The following is a 17,870-nucleotide window of genomic DNA, read 5'->3' as shown; positions in this document are numbered from 1 at the left end:
TATTACTAACACAACAAAACTCCATGTGCAGATTTCCATTCACCTCCTTGGCCAGCTGTAGGCAATGAACAGCTAGAAACCGCAGCCTGAGGACACAGGAATTCGCTGTTATGGTACAAACCCTGAAAGGGAGCACGGAGAGGGACAGCTACGGTGGCAAGCACTAACTCCCTCATGCAGCAGGAGCTGCAGCTCCTACCTCTACCAAAAGGTGCCAATCCATCTTCCTGAAGCCTCCTCTGGCTACTGGTTCCTCCAGCCCTCTCCCACCTGCTTAGATTCTACTTGGCAGCTGCTGCAAAACTGAACTTTGTCTTTGAATTTTGACACAATATTGGCAATGTAGCATATTTTGACACTTGACTATATTTATTTATGATTATTTGCTAAGTGTGAAGTATCTTAAAGAGCCAATGCAGCTGCTCAATCTGTTAGGACATGGCATGCTAACCTTCTATCAGTTGAATAATATATTGCTTAAAAATTGTAATATATCTAATGGCATGAAGAATTATAAAAGTAAGGAAAGTTTGTTTTTAAATATTCTTTAGTTTTCTTTAAAAATACCCAAATATGCAGATGAATTGACAAATTACACTATTTATGGTGTCAATTATAGTATAAATATGTATTTATAGTGCACACTTGGTGCACACTAAGTATTATGTTCCATACTAAATTCCAGGTGCACATTTCTATCGCTTAATTCTTTTCGTTAACAATTTTGAGTAGCAAATGTGAAAACAATTGCAAATCTTTTAAGCTAGAATATTCAGTTTTAAAATAAATACCATTTGAAAGCATATCTGATTGACAGATTTCCTTCCAATCACTACAACTGAAAAATAGCATTTTATTGCCGTCTATTTTAAATGCATCTGTTGCCCGCAGTTACAGTCAACTGCCTGAAAATACAAGCCCAGTCTGCTGACAATAAGAAGGAATTTAGATAGTCATTGTAAATAGAAAATTTTAAAGAGAAACAGGAGTATCTTTTGTTGCTCAATAAAATTTTGTTTGCCTTCCAAGATGGTCCTAAGACAAGATACAGTTCAACAGCTGAAAAAAACCCATAGTTCAAAAACATATAAGAGAAACATGTTAGTTCTTGCTTTAAAACAGGAGTTGCCACCTTAAAAATTGCTGAATAACTCTCTGTTGATAAAGAACGAGAAAAAAAAAGTAGTATATAAAATATAAAATAAAAACCTACTCTTGTGATTAACTCTGCTTCACTGACAGGCAACAGCATAAGCCATTCCGGGAAATGGTGATAAATGCTAGGGTAGCTTAAAAAAACTAAAGCAAAACATAACCAACCTCCCTATATTTTCCCTGCTTTCAAGGATACTTATCACAATGATTTTGCATTTTCCGTGTTAGGCACTCTCATGATTTAACAGTTTGATGTCTGCTGGTGAAGAAAAGATGCTCTGATAAAAGCAGAACCGATTTTCCTATTCCATGTCTAAATGACAGAGTAAGGCAGAAACCAGTGCTGGTTAGCACGGATGGTCCAGCAGCCCTAACCTCTCTCAGTCAGAGATGCACTAATCTAATTTATGTTGCATAAAGGAAAAAAATAATTTCACTTAAAATTCATACAGCTTACAGAAAATGAATAAAAGACTCCATGAGAGTAGTCATACAGAGCAATTTCTTGGCTTTATTTAAAAAAAACCACCAAAACCTGAAATTAATGAAATTAAACTGAGAGAAATAATGGAAGATCTCTTGCATGCAAGTGAAAGCGACTATAAGGAATTTAACTAATATGAGTTTGTAAGATTGTATTAATGATTTTCACCTTGATCAGCCCCTTAAAATATACTAATTTTGTCAACTGGATATTGCAATGGCAATATTTTGCTCCAAAATTTGGGTGAGAGGACTATATTGATGTGTAGAAGGCCATAAAACTGCCTGCAATTGCTTGTATAACTCACTGTATCTTCCCTGTCACACAGATGATGCAGTAGATCTGCAAGTCGGTTTGACATTGTAATCCTCTAATATTGCCTATTTCCTACAGCCACGTGTACCAATCTTACAGCCTTCCTCATGGCAAAAATAGTGATAAGCTGTAAGAAAATTAGAGAGGGTATACAAGGCTTCTAATTGGTTTCAGATTCCTTTCAGAAAGGTTTGTGTAGGATCCCTTTTGCTGTATACGATTTTCTGTATTATTTCAAAAGCAAATAATATTATGAAATTGTAAATAAGGAGTGAATAGCACTATGTAAGCTTCGAGGTGATATTGCATCTTCCCAGGAGATAAACTCTCCTAAGTAAGTAGTACACCCAGGTATCTGAGGTTGTGACACATAAGAAAAGTGAGCTACAAGACCTTACTGAATGGTTGGTCAAGAAAGCTGTACCTCAAAGTGAGTGGTGACACATTAATTCAAATTTTTTTTTAAAACTGGCTGTAACATGAATAAATGCTAAATATAAGTAAATCAGAATTTAACTTTTAAAAATCTGACAATAAGGGAAATAATGAGGACTCACAGAAGTTCTAGAATTCCTTTAAGAAAAAGACTGTGGCTGTCGGCTGTGAAAAACTGGCAGCTTCAAACCTGTGGAAAACCTTTTATAACAAAGGGCTCCATTTCTAACTAGTTGAGCAGTCACCTCAGACAGTATATCTGGAGTATGCAGAAAGCTTGTAGGGTGGAAAATGAAACTAATATGCAAGGAAAACTGTCAGATGTCAGAAAATATATGGCAAAAGTGAGAACAGAAAACGTTAGGCAGGGTCAGATCTTGCAAAATTGCAAGTACTAAAATGTACTTTCATCGTCCCAATAAACAGAAACCAGGAGAAAGAGTGGCTTCACCAAAAGCAAAAAGCAGTTAAGATTAAAGATAATTTACAGACAGTCCAAAACAAAATTAATATGGGGATGTTGACTACAGTAGCAAATGCAGTGTGGCTAATGATACAGACTGTGGAAATGAAAATTACTCATCTAAGATGAGAACAAAACAAAGACATAAAACTGTTTTTAAGGAAGTGTCTAGACCAGGAGGGCAAGACCCCATAATCTCCACTCGAGAGTACTTACAATACTTGGACATGAAAGGCCACTTTAATAACAAAGACTTTTAATGAATCTATCTGGTAATCAAATGTCTGAAAAATAAAAACCCTAACTTTTTTTCTTTTAAGAAAAAGGATGCACATGATCTAGGCAACATAAAAACAAGTGGCTCTGACCTCATGAGCTATGCAAGGATTTGAAATAAATTGTGAAGCATTGCATAGCTAGAGACACTGAGGTAATGAAAAATGGAATATAATGAACAGCTTTATCCCAAAATAGACTATCATGATGCCAAATTAACCTGGCATCTCTCTTTATAAGATAACTGATATTTTAAGAAAAGCAACACAGGAAACCTAGCTAATATGATCATATATATTGGATACAATGCCACTTAGGAAAAAAGAATTATTCTGGACAATGTACTCTAGAAACGTAGAAGAAGCACAACTTGGTTTAAGGGAAGGAAACAACATTAGGACCAAAAGGCATATTACTGGTATAGAAGAAGATTACCGGTGATATTTCAAATTATGTTTTTGAAACTAAGTGTCTTTTACTGATATAGATACAAAAATTCAGAGTATGCCAACAACATTTGCCAATGACACAAACCCATAAGCCCTCAGGAAAAAGGTGAAGATGGAAAATCATACAGAATTAACTGGACTGACAGTCTTAAGGACTGAAGTAATAGAAGTGGATTGAAATTGGAAATACAAAGCACAGGGTCACACGAGAGGGACAGGGAAAGGATGCATAGGCTAAGGCCTCCCCAGTTGGAAACAAGGAGAAGAGCCTAAGTGTACACTCATGTCAGCCATGGAAAGATGGTGTGACCAACTCTTTAGCTGAAAAGTGTCTCAGATGTACCCATTGAAGATATATCAGCAGGGACAGAAAATGGTAGCAAACCTGCATTTGAAATGCTACACACAATGTATGTAAAATGGACATGGGTCCAGCTTATGCTGGAAAGTTACCATTAGGTCTCTAAACCTCAGAAGAATGAGTCAAGTGTTCCAGGGAAAACACTGGTAGAATTCTAGCCACTTGCAATGTTGCAATAGGCTAGGAATTAAAACATCTTAGCTGAAAGATGGTAATTTAACCACAATCATTTGGCTCTGATCACATGCATTTGCCTTTAGATGCTTAACTTCATTCTAAGTGCATTCTAAAAACGTTTTTCTACTCTGTGTTTGCGTTCCTATAGGTCCAAGAGCAAAGACACAAAGGTAAAATATCTGGCAAAAAGTTCTGAATCCACATCTGAACTGTATGTATTCAAGGCACCAATTTGGAAGCCTGATTTCGCTGGGATCCATCTGTAATCCATCATGAGTGACAGGCAATTCTGCAGAGTGACTCAGGTCCTGTGTGGGCTGAACAGCCCTCAGAGGTTGGGTGTACTGGGAAGCATACAGTGATTGACTAGGATACACAAACAACTGGTGGAACCTTGGAGTTTGGGGCTTCACTAGACACATATGCATGCAAATAAAGATTTGTTCATTTATTTTCTTTTGCGCCACTTATCCATACAATAATCTATGTCAGATTTTAAATGTTCTGACACACTTTGAATAAAAAAGGAGAAGGATATCAGCTTACTTATAAGCTGAACTCTATCAGTTTATGAAAACAGTTATATTACATAGTTATTGGGTAAACCAGAAACTGAATTTGAATGTTGCTTCCATTTCTATGCACTTACAGAAATTGTAGCATTCAGCAGTGCTATTGCTATTTCTGTGCCTCCCACTGGAAAACATTCTCTCTACCTTCGTACGGGTTTTGGTTTAGATTTTTTTTTATTTCATACTGATGTTCACTATGACTGAAAGATCTGCTACATCTTAGTGGTTAAACCTTCCATAGGTGATGCACACAGTCAAAAGAAGTGACTTGTTTTGTTACCTACCATGCTCATGCCACCTAAGAGCATGTGTAAATGTATGATGTCTATGTGTCGTGATTACTTTGTCTGCTGAGCAATGGTGGGGCACAAAAATGCAGACTCCTTAGAAACACTTAGCAGAAAAGAAAAATAAGGAAAGACTGATCTTGAAATTAAGACCTCGAATTGAAAGAAAGATGACTGTGTTCAACTCTTGGATCTTTCATTTTCTGGATGACCTCTAGCACAGGACAATACCACCGGCGCTCCAAGAGATTAGCTTAAAATCTCTTCTTTATAAAGCCAATAATGTTAATTAACTTTGTCATAGAAATCTTGGTAAGTACAAATTTCTTGGTGTTCGAGAGCTTTCAGATGTTATATGTGATTAGAGATAGCTAGTTTAAAAAAAACCAAACAAACCAACCAATGAGGCAACATAGTGTCTTTGGAATTACATTCACCCTTTTTCTCAGTAAGATGAAAAAGAGTACTCCCTGTCTAGGGGCAATTGTAAAACTATAACCAAGTGCATGTTAAACTGCAAGGAACAAGCTCTTAAATAAATCTTTGGTTCATTAAGCCAACAGTATTGGAGATTCTGCCTTTGGTAGAATACCTCTTTATGTGGTTGTGCAGCATTAGTTTTAGCACAGTAACTCTCACTACAGAAGAAATCTCTTATTGGAGTACAAAGATGCAGGCTGTTTGACCAAACATTAAAATACACTCAGATGTCCTCACTGTCACTTATTTTTAATAACTAAAGCCCAATTATTCTATGTAAGAACATAATTGGGGACAGTTCTCATTTTAAAATTGTAATGGAATCAATTTCTTACAGGCAGGTGAGACTGAGCATCAGGATTCCTCTCTATAGCATAAAGTCAGCCATCAGAAGGAAACCAGCAGCTGACATGATAATTGAATTGGGCTCATTATTATTCATTTTTAGCAGCCACTGAGTGATTAATGAAGTGCTTTTCAAAACTAAAAAACACTTCATGAAATAAGTGAAGAAATATGAAGAACCTGTTGTTATGGATTCCCGCTTTAAACTGGGATGTTAGATAGGAAGGATGATTGTGTTTTAAGAGATGAAAATTTCAGGAAAGTGAAAAATTAAAACATTGTTCTGCACTTTCAACCTAGACCAGCACAGTAAAGATGTTTTTAATAGTTCTTTCCAAGTGGCTGTCTTTCTTTCCTGCAGTTAGTGAAGCAGATTCTGCTACTTTACACCAATGTAAAGCTAGTGAAAATATTTCAGATTACACTAGGATAAGATTAGCAAAATAGCCAAAATAGTTGCATTTGAGATTCTCAATAATTATGCTTTGCATTCATCTGAAGCGTATCTCTGAGTGTCTTTTTTCAGAATTGCTGGAATTGCAACTTCTGAAAAACTAGTTGTGGTTTCTGAAAAAAAAGTTGTTCAAATTTTTTTTTTTTCTATGTCAATATGCTTGAAATTAATCTCTCTTTAAGGTTGGGGTCTTGGTTGTTTATGTTGTACCCACAATGAAAGCCAACCATCTTCTACACTTTTGCAGTATACCCTAGGGACTCTGTCCCTACCGAAATTAGGTTCAGCAATACTAGGGTTTTCACAAAAATACAGGCTCCTCTTTCACATCCCAATCACTTGTTTCTCTTCCTATGCTGATACCATTTGGCTAAACTATAGATTGGCTAAGGGGACTGATTTGAATTTAGAAATAACTCAAAAAAACCCAGGGGGGAAATTTGAGGGAAAACAGTTGCCTAATGATAGTAGAACATTTCAAGCCAATTTTGCCACTCAAGCCTCTTTATCACCAAACCACAGTCTTGATAAGAACTGCATCAGAGATTTTCAAAGCAACACAGTAAGCCCCGAGGGCCTTAGGGAGGGAAAGAGACTTCCTAAATTTATTTCTCAAAGGGCTCAAAAAATGAAAAAAATTTGAACTTAGATATTCTTACATTAAGCCAATTTCTCTATGTTTATTGAGAGCTTGAAGTAGCCCAGAATAACAGATAGGAACATTCAGCATCGGCCTTTGGAGAGCGACTGGGTCACGGCGACAAGAGCAGACAGGGTCCGTAACACAGTTTGCCCCTCAGCTCTCTTCAGTGATTGGATCCCCAACCCCACCCCCCCGATTTAAGTCCATCTGAAATGGATTTTCAGAGTTAAAACAGAAAGTGGTGACAAATCATCTTGATCCAATTATTACTGGATGCACTTAACAATAAAAATATCACATTAATGGTGTTAAAGTATAACTCCAATGGAGGTACTAGAGAACAGACAAAACCAAAACAAACTACTGTATATACTTCTAAAGTAAAAGCCCTCTTGCAGATAAAACCAAAAAAAAAAAAGGCCTATTGCACTCATTGTGCTATGTGTTCCAGGGATTGCTTACCGCAATATTTCAGTAAACAAATATTCAATAGTGTTCTAAAAGAAGAAAATCAATCAGAACCCACATTACAATATAAAAAACATGCCAGAGGTGGGTGTGAGGGCATGACTACTGATGTTTTCAGGTTATAAATCAACTAGCTAAAGCAGATATTTCTGTTATACACACTCTGAAATATTATTTCTAGCAATACCCTCTTTGTTCCATGTTGACATAAGTAACTTAATACTTCGGTGTGTTCTCCATCACTTGTGAATACCGCAGTTTTAAAATCTTCTACCCATATCCCAACACAAGTTGTGCAAACAAGTTAATTTTAAAGTACTGCTGCTAAATCAGGAGATGAAAAGTATTAGTATTTGCAGAAGAACATTTTAAGAAAGCACTTAAGGTTCACATCAGCAGCATACATGATCTGTAAATAATGTGCTCTCATTAGATAAAATCTGTTATTTATTACAGTAATAGAAATGAGAAACTATGGATCAGATCAAACCATACTTGAAAATCAGTATCTTTAGAAATGGAAATAGACTAGAAAATTAAACTGGAATTTAAAAAAAATAAAAATTTTGCCCCCTGGATGGTATTTTAGATATTAAATAAATTAAACAGTATCAGTTGAAAACTAGATCTAGAATATAAAAACATCAGACTGTTTAAAGAATTCAAACTTTTACATAATTCCTTTAAGACAGGGAAAAAAGGGGGGGGGGAGGGGGGGGGGGAAGAGAATACTCTTCCGTACTGACACTACAGTTATCTTTCTGTGTCCAAAGAAGCCAACATGCATGATTTTATTTAATCTTGAAATTTAAAACTATGCTTACTGCCAATTGCAATTCCACTGCCAAGATTAGAATTTAAATTACAGTAATGCTTATAAAAGGCTTGAATTGCACATGCTAGTCATAGTTTATTTTTAATATGTAAAATTTCTGAAAGAGGTCAAGAAGGTTTTTTACTCTTTTACATGGTCCACGACTTGGTACAATTTTTCAAATTTTTTCTCTCTCACTGTCGTATTAAGTACTGAAGACCAGTCACAGCAAAAGAGAGATCTAGGTGAGATTGTCTCCTGTACTCTTAAAAATTCTCTGCACAGAACTCTCTGTGTGTCAGGTAATAAGGTTATATTTCTGCATCTCCATCTACCAGCTTCTGCTTAAACCAGAATAAGGCATTAGAAATCAAGTTTTCAGCAAATATGTATTAAAACAGTTTAATATGGAGGATCTAATCCTATAGTGCTTAATGGGGATATTTAGTTAATCACAGACTTTTAAACCAGAATAGTCCACTGTGGGTGTCCAGACCTTTCTCTTTTATCCCTTTTCCCCGTTTTTATCAAAGGGGTTCTTTTAATTGTAAATTACCTTAATTTCCACTTAGTCAATACTAAATTATCCAGCTGCCAAAGCCTATCCTTGCTTTAGTTAATAGTCTCAGGTTGCACAAGATCATATAACATTTGGGAAGTTCAGTTATTGGGAAGGCAAGTGACTTGCATTTTGCAACCATTTTACTGAATAATCCAGCTAATTGCAATCTTCACACCTTACATTTTACATCACAGCTTTTGAAATACTCATTGACATATGGTGTCAGTGATATATCCATTGGTATATGTCATTATTAGAGAAAGACACAAAATAACAGAATCACAGAGTGGTGGAGGTTGGAAGGGATCCACTTTCCTCTTGGATGACTCTGGAGGTCATCTAGTCCAACCTCCCTGCTCAAGCAGGGACACCTAGAAATGGTTTCCCAGGACCATGCCTAGGCAGCTTTTGAATATCTCAAAGAATAGAGTCTCCACAACCTGCCCGGGCAACCTGTGCCAGTGCTTAGTCACCCTCACAGCGAAAAAGTGTTTCCTGATGCACAGAGGGAACCTCCTGTGTTTCAGCTTGTGCCCATTGCCTCTGGTCCTGTCACTGGGCACCACTGAGCAGAGCCTGGCTCTGTCTTCTCTGCGCCCTCCCTTCAGGTATTTATATACATTGATGAGATTCCCCTGAGCCTTCTCCAGGCTGAACAGTCCCAGCTCTCTCAGCCTTTCCTCACAGGACGGCCCAGTCCCTTCATCATTCTTGTGGCCCTTCGCTGGACTCTCTCTGGTAGCTCCATATTTCTCATGTACTGGGGAGCCCAGGATTGAGCCCAGACAGTTAAAAGACTTTCAGCAGGTTATTTAGTAAAACTGAAATATTTAAATAAAATCATAATAACATACAATGCTATTAAAGGTAAATCACAAGGTTTGGAAAATATTATTCTAGTTAGTGGGGAAAAGAGGGGATGACATGAATAAGAAACAAAACCGAAGAAAATAATACATTTCCATTGGTGTCCTGGTTTCAGCTGGTATAGGCTTAATTTTCTTCACAGAAGCTAGTATGAGCCTATGTTTTGGATTTGGGGTGAGAAAATGTTGATAACACATAGATGTTTTCAGTTGTTGCTAAGCAGTCAAGGACTGTCCAGATTTCCATGCTGCCCCACCAGTGAGCAGGCTGGGGGGGCACGGGGAGCTGGGAGGGGACACAGCCAGCACAGCTGACCCAGGCTGGCCAAAGGCATAGTCCATACCATATGACATCACGCTCAGTATATAAAGTGGGGTGAAGAAGAAGGAAGGGGTGGGGGGATGTTTGGCATTGCGGTGTCTGTCTTCCCAAGAAACCGTCACACGTGATGGAGCCCTGCTTCCCTGGACATGGCCGAACCCCTGCCTGACCACGGGGAGTGGTGAATGAATTCCTTGCTTTGCTTTGCTTGTGTGCGCGGCTTTTGCTTTCCCTATTAAACTGCCTTTATCTCAACCCACGAGTTTTCTCATTTTTACACTTCTGACGAGAGTCCCACCATGGTTGAATGAGCGAGCAGCTCCGTGGTGCTTAGCTGCTGGCTGGGGTTAAACCACGACAGCTACTTGGTTTAAAGGTACTGCGTTCCACATATTTTTGTTAGATAGCTTGCAAAATTACAAAATAAAATACATTTCTTTTTTAACATCAAAAGGTTTCAATTGACTTTAAAGGATTTTTTGAAGTTTATTTCATGGCAAATTTTGAAATCTTCTTTGGTTATAGGTTAAAAAAAAAAAAGTGCCAGACATGAAAATGTCCAAAACTTTGCTACTCCAATTCATTGTTTCTGGCTGCAACACATGGCAAGGGTAATACATGGTTTTAGCACTTTTTTGTGCTGGACAGTGCTCTGAGACCAAATTGTCTTTCATAGCTTGAGTGTTTTACATGAAGAGTATATAAACCCTACATTGATATACATAAAAAACTGTGTGTTTTATTACTGCATATGTGTAATTAGTATAAATAAGTTTGTGTTTATGTATACATACACAGACTTCAAGAATCAAAGACAATATGCATGCTTCCTCTACCTGTCCTAAAAGGGTACAAAATATAAGAAGAAAACCCGCAGTACTGCCGATGAGTAGGATTTCCTTTTCCCCCTATTGGCTATGAATTCAAATTCTCTGTAAAGTGAACAGACTCAACTGCAATAAAAATCAATTAGATATTTTCAATGATTAAAATGAAGACAAGCAACACTCAGTCAGATCGGCTCCAGTTTGTTACCCCAAAGGTGGCACAAGTTGATATAATTTTAAATGTGATTCATGCTGTTTAGACAGATGATATAAATATCTCAGGGAGACAGAGATAAATTAGTTTTATCCATCAAAACAGTCTAGAGTCAAGATTTCTGTTAATAATTCAATGGCTCTGTGAAAGATTCCTTACTTATTTTTAATGAAATGGTTTCTCATTTTTTTGAAGAACAAAAATAATCAACTTTTAAGTAGGAAGATGTTTTAATAGGCAGAGTGAGTATTCTTTGGCTTCTCTAGAAGACTGCTTTTCCATATGTTACTTTCCCAGTGTAGAGTTTTGTACAGAAGCTACACATATCAAACAAAATTATACCTGAGACATGAACAATTCCTTTCCGTTAAGTAACTTGCAACAAAGGAAGAAAATACAAAGGAGTTTCGCATGTTTAGCTATGTAGACACTAAAACCTGTAGGCACTCAAAAAACTACATTCTTGTGGGAAAGAAAGATTACAAACCCAGTAGGTTCATGTTTGTGCTCAAGAGCTGAAATAACTGAGTTAAACCCTGTTTCCTGAGTCTGAGACAGTTCGATGTGTGCTCTGGGTTCACTGAAAAATGGTCTCCCAGATACCCTTCACTGGCTCCTTCCATGGTCCGCGGCTGCACATGACCTTTGGGCTCCATAAACCCACAAGTGATGATCCAAAACTGACTGAAGGAGAATTCCTGATGTTCTGTGAGATTAAACAGTTGATGTTTGGCTTCACCACCACAACCCCCCAAAAAAACACAAATGCTGCAGGGTTTTTATTTTCAAAAGAAAGCAGCACAAAAGTTTATTAACAACTGTGCCCTCAAAGGCCTGCCCAGCAGCTACATTTAAGCCAAATTGTCCAAGGACTTCTAGACTTGCCTCGGCACAAGAAACGAAGTGAGGGCCTCCATAGTTTCACCTCTTCGGCTATCTGCCAGTAAGTCTAGGAACCTTGGAAGCCATGTTTGCATCAGAACTCTTGAGGTTTCCAGCTGTGTATCTTAGTGCCACAGTCAAAAGACTCCTAATGCTTCCAGTCTCAGATATCTACGGTAGTGACCTGAAAATCTAACACTCGGTGGCTATCGCTTGAGAAAAGTTCTTTGAAAAGCAATTTCTTCAGAAAGCTTTTTTCCTTCTGGATTCAACAAATGTGACGTTTCCAGTGAAATCCTGTTTCACTGAAAAATTTCCTGCTATGCCTACTGCCAGCAGCACCAACACTCTGGTCTACAGAGCTACAGCTAGGTGGTGGTGCCATGGCTACCACTTCCTTCTACCTAGTCAAATGCCATGCTTCCCACCCCAATGTTCCCCGGAGCTTTGAGAGTCTGCTCTGATCAAGCATTAATGACCATGCATATAGTAAAAAACTCTGGGCTGCCCTCCCCTGCAATGTTCTTATTTCCTTCACCAGTTTTGAGAGCCCCTCAGGGCCCTGACGGCACCAGAGCACCACCAGCCCTCCCCATCCACACCCAGCCTCCCAGGCCTGCCCAGGGCCCAGGCCCCCATGTCAGCCACCCAGGCCGTCAGGGTTTCTAAACCCTGGGTATTGGAAGACATTTTGTGGGAAGAGCTGCTTTTAGTTCACCACTGGGTACCTGAAGGAGGAGCAGCGTTAATGGGAGGTTTGTAGCTAAACCTTAAAGGCTTAGTTTGCTAAACTGAAGAGTTAGCTAAAGATGATATGGCTATAATATATCCAGTTAAGTACAAACTAACTTCGAAAGTTACCAGTGTATCAGATCACCGAAAAATAAATAAAAATAAAAGAAAAAATCAGAAAGTAATTTAGGGGTAAAGTTATGTTATACACATTGCACATTCGAAATGAACGCAGCTGGTACTGCAGACTAAGTAGAGCCCAGGTTGACACCGTGAACTTCACTTTAAGGATTGGGTGAACTCAAATTAGCAGTAGTAACATCTGATTTGCTACACATGAAATATGTGGCCAGGCTCCCACATGATGCCTGGCGAGGATGCCACCTGTCTGTCTCTGCCTTTGTCTTAATGTTCTCATGTGAAGATGCTTTTACTTGACAGTCAAAATGACCCATAATGTTTACTTCTAAGAAAATCCTGCAAGTGGTCTGAAGGCCATAATGCTGGTGAACCTCAGCACAGACGGGACCCAGGCAGCCATCTATGCCCTGATTAGAGGTCCATCTGATGCTGCACAGCTTAAGGTTGCCAGTGTTTGAAGAGACATAAGATTCCTCTGCTGTCTTTTTTTTCCTTATTGTGTTATCTCCATTAAAAGGTATTTTAAACAACACCTTATGAAGTCTGAGTGCCTTTCTTACTGGGATCCATAACAAACACTAGCACAGGTGTGTTACAATTCTCTGTAGCATTCTCCAAAAAAAATCAGACCTTCTACAGTTTGCTGGTTAGCAGCTGGTCAAACAAGCTCACAGTAAACATGCCAGTTACATAAACATTACATGGAACAAGTCAGCTGGGTAAGACAGATCAACAGAGTACAAAAATGAGCCTTAGATATTATTCACAGCATGGTAAACCTAATGCCCAAAAGGTCAAAATGACAAGCCTGGCACAATCTGTACGTGAGCTGCATACAGGAGAACCTACACCTAATTCAAGCCAACTCACTGCACAATGCCTATGCCATAACTGTGTAGTCACCACTGAGTCAGGAGCTAATAAATTTATGCTACATATGTTTTGCATAGTGAGCTGGAGGGGAGAAAAGGGGACACATACTCATAAAACAACTACAAGCCTCCCACAATGACTACACTTAAGTGAAATTTAGTAGCATTATGAAAAGTTATCATTACTCAGTAATTGTGCTTGAGGAATGACTGGTGATCCAAGGACTTCTATCAAACCAAGGATCTCCTAGAAGGTGTACTTTCTTATCTGAAATAATTATGTGTAGTGTTATCTATTCATGATAGATCAACTCTTAACATTTGTTATCAAAGTTGAATATATGCTTTACAAAAAATAATTTCTCCATAACTTCATGGTAAGTATAATTAGTTAATTGGAAGGGATAACAATTTTATTTAATGTTGTTTTTACATATGTAGCAAATTAAGGGATGTACTTGCACATTCTTCCTAAAGCTTTTGTTGAAAAGTCTAGTTTAAAATAAATTCCTTGTGGGTGTGCTTTGCACAGCAGCATCTCAACAAGAAAGCATAAACAAAGTTAATGAGTTTCCTCAGATTTAAACCAAACACATACTTTTCAGTCTTTCGGTTAAGCAGGAAAATTCTCTAGTAATTTATGAATCCCTAAGCCAGGATCATAAATACCATTAACTGTCTCCTTTAGAATTGTGTCTGGTAGGAGATGTGGTTCCTCTCTCTCCAAAACAATGCAGATGCACACTTGCACAGAAAATATAAATGGGAAACAACAGTTCCATAGCTTGTCACACCATAGATTTAAATTTTTAAATACCAGCTAGTAATCCCTGAAATTGAGTCACTAACTTCTCCAACAGTTTTGTTAGCATATGGGGAAAACTCATTACAAAAAGGAGAGGTGTATAAAGCTGGAGTATTCAAGCATGTGCTAGCTTACAATCATAGGATATTTTGGGTTGGAAGGGACCTTTAAAGATCATCTAGTCCAACCCCCTGCAATGAGCATGGACACCTTCAACTAGATCAGGTTGCTCAGAGCCCCGTCCAACTTGACCTTGAACGTTGCCAGGGATGGGGCATCTACCACCTCTCTGGGCAACCTGTGCCAGGGTTTCACCACCCTCACTGTGAAAAATTTCTTCCTTATGTCTAGTCAAAATCTGCCCTCTTTTACTTTAAAACCATTACCCCTTGTCCTATCACAACAGGCTCTGCTAAAAAGTCTGTCCCCATCTTTCTTATAAGCCCCTTTAAGTACTGGCAGGCTGCAAGAAGGTCTCCCTGGAGCCTTCTCTTCTCCAGGCTGAACAACCCCAACTCTCTCAGCCCTTCTTCAAAGGAGAGGTGTTCCATCCCTCTGAGCATTTGTGTGGCCTCCTCTGGACCCACTCCAACAGGTCCATGTCTTTCCTGTGCTGAGGGCTCCAGAGCTGGACGCAGGACTCCAGGTGGGGTCTCACCAGAGCGGAGTAAAGGTGCAGTAATGTTTAAAAACAACTGAGCATTGCATATAATTTCAATAGTCCATTATTGGGGGGGAAAACACAGGTACATTAAAATTTCATTTTAGAAAGTTTTGAAAATATCCAACCACCAGGGACACATAAAACGGGCATACCCTGGTATTCCCATGAAGAGCATGGGTCAAAAGTGAAATACAATTCTAAGCATATTAAGTTGCGCCCACATTCATCGACTCTTTTCACCAGTGCCAATTGTTAAACAAATGCTCCTCAAGATTTATTTTGGCTATACTCTTCCCCCACTGTACTGCTAAATATTAGGTTTTTCTTCCCTTGAACATTAATCGTCTCTTAATACTGTCTAATTTTTTCCCTATGCTTTTAGAAAAGAGAAACATTTGCAAACTTTTAACCTGCTCAGAGATTGTGGAGTTCTTTATAAGCTTTAAGAAGAATCTAAAGTTCAGCAAAATAAAGACAGATCTTCTTTCCTAGAACATGCCTCAGGTTGACAGTTTCTTCTACAGTCCAGCCGAACCTCCTGCAGCACCCTTTCCAAAACGTGCTGTATGGTATTTGGGAAATTTTATCCCTAACCTAACAGAGACGGAAGGCTAAAATATATTGCAAATGCAGTCAGTCTCCAAAACAGGTCAGGTGTGGATCAGTAGCATGCTGGCTTCTGAAATGTTTAAATTCAGTGACTTCATTCAGTCAGAAGGAGGGCTCAGCAAGTGGAATAACAGGAGGATCAGTGAAGACGCTGTAACAGAAAGAAGGTATTCAAAACAAGATTCCTTAACAAATCATTGCATCTTCTTTGCAAATTGGAAGACTGGCAGAGAGAAGGAGGGCAAAGGGATGAAAAAAAAAAAATTACCTTTTTCCAGATATTTATTTAGAGAGGATTATGAAAGCACTCTAGATCAGCATGGTCTATAGTCAAAGGGAGAGAGATAAGTAGCTCCGGCAAGTGGCTTGGTTAGATGCAGATCTTAAGTCGGCCTCTTATTTCCTGGAGAAAAAAAATCTACACCAGGATGTACTTTATCCTTACTTTACAGACACCTTGACGTTTTCCAGATAACATGTCATCCTTTTCAGAAAACTCAACTATAGAACCTGATTTCTTCAGTTGCCTTTTGTGAAAACTTTACACCCAGTTCATGGCCCCTCCCAGTCTGAAAACCAACATAAGCATTTCAGCAAAACAGGCTCCTACCTTAGGTGCCTCAGGTGCATCACCGTAACTGGTGGGTGAATGTGCTTAGACCTTTCTGTAAAAGGCACAGTCAGACAACGTAGGGAGAGGCAAAATAATGTACAGCTTCTGTAGAGCAGGCACTATTCTGTTATTTATTCTTTACGTCAGATAAAGAGCAAAATGAAAAACTAGTTGCCCAGAGACACAGTGCGAAAATAGCTGGCAGGTGGGAACATGGCTCCAACTGCGATAGTATGCACAGATTACCATCCTTTTAAACAAAGAGTAATCAGCACAGTATTATATGTTTTTAAAATACCGGAGACTGCAATTCATGGCAAACTGAAATTAACTTTTTTTTTTATCCCTTGGTTTGAAATAAATGAGAAAAATCTCTTAAACTAGAAGAACATAATGGATAAAAGATGAACAGATTGTTTTATTTGCTCTTAAAACATTATGGTTCAGATTCCTACTGTAAAAAGATTATTTCTAGGTGTGGGTGGTATAATTGAACTAATCAGTCCCTTCATGTTGTTACTTTCCTTGATGCACATTTAAATGTAGTCCTAATAAGTAATGAATTTAGGAAAAAAAAAAATCAATCCAAACAATCCAAACAACATTTTCCATTTCTGACAAAGTATGAATCACAGTGACAGTTATATCTCAAAGTTCTGAAGTAATATCGGGTGGAGTCCTGAACTCTTTTAATTTCAGGTATTTATATAGTTCCATTGCCATATCATCTCAGCATATCACAATCTTACTATTAGGTGTTTGCATGGCCATTTACATTCACAATGCCCAAAAATTGTGAGGAGAAAAAAAAAAAAAAATCCATGCTTGACAGATAGGGAATGAAACGTACTGGAAAACATGCGAGACAAGTGAGTTCAGCTAATGTTCCCAAGGAATTCATGTGGCAGAGTGAGACAGGCTGAGACCTGAGACCACACTCAGGTCACGTAAGTCAGTGGTCTTGTCCCTACAGTTTGCACTGTGCGCTTCCTTCTCAGATTAGATAGCCGGGACGGAATGTAAGAGAACATACAGAATGAATCCTCAAAGCAGTGAAGAAAACAGAGACTGGCCTGCTGAAGTCAACGGCAAAACTCACGTTGATTTTCACATGTCTGTTTTCAGTCTCAAGTCTAATCGTTCTGCTCGTGACACAGAAGTCCCCGCATCTCATGAAATGATCAGGGGATCTCCAAAACCTCAATCACTGCAGCAGAAAGAAAGGCTGTTCTCACAAAGGATGTTGGGTAGCTTTTGTTAACAAATCTTCCACATACACAGACAAAAAGACAGATTCTCTGTCAGCTTTTGAAAGAGAAAATTCCTAAGAACTTTGGTGGTAATACATGAAAAAAGAAGAGCAAAAAGCCCTCTTTTAAATTAGAGATTCAGTAAACAAGTCTCTTCCTGTTCTTCTAAGTCTGAGTTTGAGATGAAGATGATGAAACTTTTAAAGGAGACACTAGAAAAAAGGAGTCAAACACTTGAAGAAGTTCCACCAAGCTGGCTTTATAATAGAAGAGTATTTTTTTCTTGTTTTTTCTTTTTTCCCTAGGCCTTCTCTTGTATATTTTAAATTTTTT

The sequence above is a fragment of the Phaethon lepturus genome, unplaced genomic scaffold (genome assembly GCF_000687285.1).
Source record: "Phaethon lepturus isolate BGI_N335 unplaced genomic scaffold, ASM68728v1 scaffold1260, whole genome shotgun sequence".
Taxonomy (NCBI): Eukaryota; Metazoa; Chordata; class Aves; order Phaethontiformes; family Phaethontidae; genus Phaethon; species Phaethon lepturus.
This window is presented reverse-complemented; position numbering follows the sequence as displayed.